We start from the raw sequence: 6305 nt of genomic DNA, 5'->3' as shown, positions 1-6305 counted from the left end.
CGCCAAGCCGGACCTGGGTGGGGCGGGGCCTGGGGCGGGGCGGGCCCGGGGGCGGTTGAGCGTCACTGAGGAGACTGAGAGGGCGAGCCACTGAAGACGAGGCTGAGAGGCGGCTGGGAAGCGCTGGCCCTCCCCCGGCCGCACCTGGCTCATCCGGCTGAACCGCTGGCGAGCTAAGTAAACATTTGAAGCCATGCCTGCGTCGCGCCCCTGCCCTGAAACCCAGCCCCTAGCGCCTTCTCCACAGCGCACGCGCGGCCTAGGCCCAGCCTCGCTTCGGTCTTCGCGAGCGCGCGGGGGGCGGGGTGAGGGGAACATCTGCGCCTGCGCAGCTCGAACCGCCGCTCCAGCGGCGTTCTTGTTGCTATGTCCTTGCGTGGTTGAGCAATCCGCCTCCGTCTCACTGCGCTTCTGCGCGCTCTCAGCTTTTGGACCAGTTTATGAAGCATGAACCAGATAACGCCGCACTTCACAGCTCCTGTTAAGAACCCTTAAAACAAGTTATGGCAAAACAGCAGACCGCCGGCGAACCTGCCTTATGGAAGGGTTCTTGAAAGGATGTTTCACCCAACAGTTATGCAGATAAGAGTTGTTGGAGTCAGAGTAGGAGAAAGACCTCTGTTTGAAGAAGTCATGGCTTGCCAGGTATCAGAATCTACTATTCCGGTCTGTCTAGGCCCGCATTGTTGTTTTGTTTTGTTTTCAAGTTAACTCCTCTTTCATGATTTGCCTTAGGTAACACTGCCTCTTTCCCCCTGAATGGGAGGCCAACCTAGTCTTCTCTTGTCTGGCTTCCTCAATACCGTGAGTTTTAGAGAGCTGGGATGGTGGCCTGTTCTCAAGCATGGTAACCAACAGCAAAGAAAGAAAGAGCCTTGCCTGCGACGAGAGGATCCAAGGACCGGCTTCCAGGTGCTTCCCTGTATGTACTAAATGTCATTGAATTATTCCATCAGAACTAACCACTATTAGTGGACATTTGCTGCCAAGCTAACACTTTCTCCTCCCTTGCTTTTATTTCTGGGTATTCCAGTCCCCATTTTTCCTTAAGCCTTTTTTTTTTTTTTAAGTTTTTTCTGCGGAGGCCTGCAGGATAGGCACCGAGGAGTGGATTATGTAGCTTTAACTTCATATAAAAAATATTCAAAGTAGACTCAATGCAATTTCAGAATGATGTACCTTAATGGTGCTGAGTGGTCCAAAATAATTTGCACCCCATGGTTCATTCCTTTAGTTCTGTCACCAGTTGGCAAAGGTTCGTTTGACTGTATTCTTGTAGGCAGGGAGCAGGTGAGGGGTTGGTCCATTGCAGCATTTGTTTCTCTTGATGTTAAGCAGCAGAAGCAACAGCAAGTGGCACCTTCTAGTGTTGCAGTCCTCAGAATTTAACCCTGTAAGTGTTAAGTTTGTAAATCCAGAGAGCTGAGTTTCTCAACTGGCAGCTGCCCTTTGACCCAGGGTGAGACCTTTAGCCCTGAAGACCTAACAGCCCTCTGGAACTCTTGTAAGCAGGGCCTACTCCTTCTCTTCTCTGGCTCTTACATTTTATTCTTTACTCTGGTCCTCCCTTTTTCTACTTTCACTGCCTTTCTTCTTCCTGTTTGATATGTTTTGAACTTTTCAGCTGCTTTGGCTGTGACTTACCTGGCTATCTATCCCCTTCAATGACTCAGTCACCATCTGGACCACTAGAGCTTCGTACCTCTGCCACCTTATTAGACACAGGGTACCTGGCACTGCTGCTGGGGTCATTTTGCAACCACTACTTCTGTCTCTGCTTTTTCCCTGTGTGTCACCATCTTACCCTGCACTGCTGAAAGTCATCAAGGCCGCTTGAGAGCAGTTGTATGGGGGAATTAACACACTGCAGCATTTCTGACTCACTAACTCACTGAGTGGGCCTGAATGTCCTTCTTACACAGCCTGAGAACTATGTCCTCCAATTACAACCAGTTATCTGGACAAACCACACCTGCTTGTTTTAAATAATGAATACCCATCACTTTAGGACAATCATAGATTTGTTTCTTAGCTCCCTGTCTGGTCATGGTGGGAATGATTGTAGGACTGATCACTGAGACTTGAAGTCACAAAAAATTTGATATAAACTATTTCAAACAGCCCTGGCTGGTGCTGTGCCCCCAAGAACCAGTGCAATCTGCTACAGTCTTTGCATAATTGAGTCAAGGGGTCCATGGGCTATTCAAGATGGCCAGTCAACGCTGGCATGACAGTAGTCCTGTTGGTTATAAAACAGACAGTTATTTTGATCAAGGGAGCCAAATTGCCCCATTCACAATATTTATTTTAATTTTTAGGAAAATGACCATCAGAAGGAATATCTTAGATATAAACTTAATGAACATATTGTACATGTAGTGTAGTGGGTTTCTGTATCTGTCTTATCTGTCTTAGTCCCAGCTATTCAGGGTTAGGAAGAAGATATCATTTGAGTTCAGGAGTTGAAGTCCAGCCAGGGTAACATAGTCAGACCTTGGTCCTTTTTCTTTTTCTTTTTTTTTTTTTTTTTTTTTTTTTTTTTTTTTTTTTTGAGTCAGGATCTCACTGTGTTGCTCTGGATAGCCTTGAATGCAGAGATCCACCTGTCTCTGCCTCCTAAGTGCTGGGATTAAAGGTGTACATCACCATCCTCAGCTAATTTTTTAAATTTATTGTGTAAATCAGCAAGTCAGGTTTTACAGTTCTCTGGTTTTTTGTTGTTGTTTGCTTTTTGTTTTGGGGGACTAAAGGCGTGTGCCTCCACTACCCCCCCCCCTTGCTTTTTTTTTTTAAATTGTAGCTGTTGTTTGATGGTTTTTTTTTTTTCCCTTCCTATCTCAGGAATTAAGATAGGCTGGGCCTTAATCAACTTGTGAGCTGTAATTATATTTCCTCTCTCCTACTTTTGTCTTCTTTTTCTCCTGCTCGTACAAACTTACCAGTGGAAGATCTTATTACAGCTTCCCAGGAGATGTAGATTTAATCTAGATGTTAGATTGTAATCATTGAATTGTAGAGGTCTCTTTATTGGCCCTGTGCCATTAGTTTTAATATAGAGACAACTTAAGGTGAGCAGAATCATCCGGTCACTTGTCAGGGCTCATTTGCAGGGTCTGACTGAACAGAACCACAATGCAGCATAAGCCTTCAGTCACATATGGTTTGGTGCTGCTGCCTGGAACGGAGTTGACAGTGGCTGGCACAGACAATTAATTATATCTGAGTAGTTAAGAAGATAGCTGCTCCCACAACAAGAGTGTTTGAGCAGTAGCATTTCAATGAAAGTGTAATTGTTCAAGATGCTGGTGACTCTACAATGGCTGCAATTCTGGTCATTTCCTCAAACCAGAGGAGAAGACCAGGAACTCTTGGCATGGTGTATTCCTTTTCATTTTAATTTTTGAAAAGGATGTATTTATTTCTTTCATTTATTTGTATGTGTATGAGCCTGCATTAGTGTACATGTACTACATGTGTTCAGGAGCCTGTGGAGACCAGAAGAGTGTGTCAAAAGTTAGATCCCCTGGACCTGGGGATACAGATGGCTGTGAGCTGCTACATGGGTGCTGAGAACCAAACCTAGGTCCCCCAAAGAGCAGTAAGAGCACTTAACTACTGGCCCATTTCTTTTTTGTTAGGGCAGTTATATAGAGATAATGCTTGTAATGCCAAATTGCTCTATCTGAAGTAGCATCATAGATCTATATAGATGCTAAATAACTTGTCACTGTTCTGCTTTCTGTATGCTGTATACAGAACATTTCCCAGACAGTGTCACTGGGATTTAGAGATGCTCAGAAGCCAGAAAAGATGCCACCTTTAGACAAACATCACATCATTGGGTAGCTAGAATATACTTTTGTTTTTCTTGATGGGTACTCAAAATTTCTGAGTCTTTGTAACTAATTCCCAACTAATACTTTTCTTCTTTTTTCTAAAAAGTATTTTGAATGCTTTAGAACCAAGTTCAAAACCTACTTGAGTTTTGTTTGTGTATACAAATAGTTTTTCTTTCCTTTAGTGCATTTAATTATACAATAAAGTGATTTAGTGGGCTTGTGTTCTGGCTAGTTTTATGTCAGCTTGACAACAGGTGCAGTCATTTGGAAAAGAAACCTCAATTAAGAACGTGGATTGGCTTAAGGACAAGCCTATGATGCATTTTCTTTTGGGGGACTGGGGTGGAGAGTGAGACAGGCTCTCCCAACATAGTTCTGGCAACTCTCCTCAAACTCAGGATGTATAGACCAGGCTGGCATCGAAGTCACAGAGATCCTCCTGCCTCTGCCTCCCAAGTTCTGGAATTAAAGATGTACACCACTGTTTTAGAAATAGAGCAAAGGATTACCAGCTTACAATCCACACTGCCAGAGAAGCTAGGAAACAAGGAGGACCTTAAGAGAGACAATACATGGTCCCCCAGAGAAGGGGAAGGGAACAAGATCTCCAGAGCTAGTTGGGAGCAAGAGGGGAGGGGAGAGGGAGTTAGGAGAAAAAGAAGGAGGGAAGAGGAGGGGAGAGGAGGACATGAGGGAGCAGGAAGATTGAGTCAGGGGAAGAATAGAAGAGAGCAAGAAAAGAGATACCTTAATAGAGGAAGCTATTATAGGTTTAAAGAGAAATCTGGCACTAGGGAAATGTCCAGCAATCTACAAGGATGACCCCAACTAACAATCTAAGCAATAGTGGAGAGGCTACCTTAAATACCCTTCCCCGATAATGAGGTTGATGACTACCTTATATGCCATTCTAGAATCTTCATCCAGTTGCTGATGGAAGCAGAAGCTCACACCCACAGCTAAACACTGAGCTGAACTTCTGGAATCCAGTTGCAGAGAGGAAGGAGTGATGAGCAAAGGGGTCAAGACCAGGCTGGTGAAACCCACAAAAACAGCTGACCTGAACAAGGGGGAGCTCATGGACCCCAGACTGATAGCTGGGAAACCAGTATAGGACTGATCCAGACCCCCTGAATGTGAGTGTCAGTTAGGAGGCCTGGGCAGTCTATGGGGCCTCTGGTAGTGGATCATTATTTACCCCTAGTATACGAATGGACTTTGGGAACCCATTCCACATAGAAGGATACTCTCAGCCTAGACACACAGGGGAGGGGCTAGGCCCTGCTCCAAATGATATGACAGACTTTGAAGATCCCCCATGGAAGGTTTCACCCTTCCTGGGAAGCAGAGAGGGGATGGGATAGGGGGTCAGTGTGGAGCAGGGAAGAAGGGGAGGGAGAGGGAGCTGGGTTTCTGCCCTGTTTGAGGTCTTGCCCTGGACTTCCTTCAATGATGAACTATACTGTAGAACTGTAAGTGAATTAAACCTTTTCCTCTCAAAGTTGATTTTGGTCATTGTGCCAGCAATACAAGCCCTAACTGAGGCAGCTTGGTAAATCTCAAAATAATTAAACTAAAGCCTTTAAAAAAAACTCTCAATTTTTTAAATTTGTTATTTCTTTCAGATTTATTTTGTTTGTATGAGTGTTTTGCCTGAATGAATGCATGTACACCATGTGCATGCTTGGTACCCATGGAAGTCATAAAAGGGTGTCAGATCGTTTGGAACTGAAGTTACAGATGGTTGTGAACCACCATGTGGAAGCTGGTAACCAAACCCCAACCCTCTATGAGAGCAATAAGTGCTTTTAACCACAGAGCCATCTCTCAGCCCCATAAACTTTTAATTTTAAAGAATAGTTCCGAGCCGGTGGCGCACGCCTTTAATCCCAGCACTCGGGAGGCAGAAGCAGGCGGATCTCTGTGAGTTCAAGGCCAGCCTGGTCTCCAGATCGAGTGCCAGGATAGGCTTCCAAAGCTACACAGAGAAACCCTGTCTCCAAAACCCACCCCCCCAAAAAAAAGAATAGTTCCTCACAGAAAAGTTACAAAATACAGTTCCATATACAATTTAACCAGTTTTCTCTAATGTTAACACTTTTTATAACCACCACACATTTATCAAAAAATATTTTTAATCAGCTGAGCATGATGGCACACCTGCACTCCAAACACTTGGGAGACAGAAGTATGAAGATCAGCTCAGCATCAGCCTGAACTACATGAGATTCTGTCTGGGAAAAAAATAATTAAAAATGAATTTAATATTGGTGTATTGCTGTTGACTAAACTGTAGAAATCTTCAAACCCCATTAGTAGTCCACTAATGTTCTTTTACTGTTCTATTATCAACCCAGGAAACCACATTTAATCTTATGAGATGTTTTAAAGGTTGTTCAGTAGTGTAGGGAAGTGTGTAAGACAAAATTATTTTCCATTCTGTTGCAAACAGGACAAAGTGCACAA

The 6305-nt window shown here is 44.2% G+C and overlaps 1 long non-coding RNA gene across 1 annotated transcript; it reads left to right on the top strand.

Annotated features, from left to right (window-relative positions):
* The first annotated feature begins 74 nt into the window (after nucleotides 1-74).
* On the top strand, nucleotides 75-4813 carry LOC103161872. The gene is made up of 3 exons (XR_003485616.2): nucleotides 75-645; nucleotides 736-922; nucleotides 4754-4813. It is a non-coding gene; the product is annotated as an uncharacterized LOC103161872 (long non-coding RNA).
* The last annotated feature ends 1492 nt before the right edge of the window (nucleotides 4814-6305 follow it).

This window comes from Cricetulus griseus, chromosome 5 (genome assembly GCF_003668045.3).
Source record: "Cricetulus griseus strain 17A/GY chromosome 5, alternate assembly CriGri-PICRH-1.0, whole genome shotgun sequence".
NCBI lineage: Eukaryota > Metazoa > Chordata > Mammalia > Rodentia > Cricetidae > Cricetulus > Cricetulus griseus.
The sequence above is the reverse complement of the archived record's forward strand: the minus strand, read 5'-3'. Positions and strand labels throughout refer to the sequence as shown.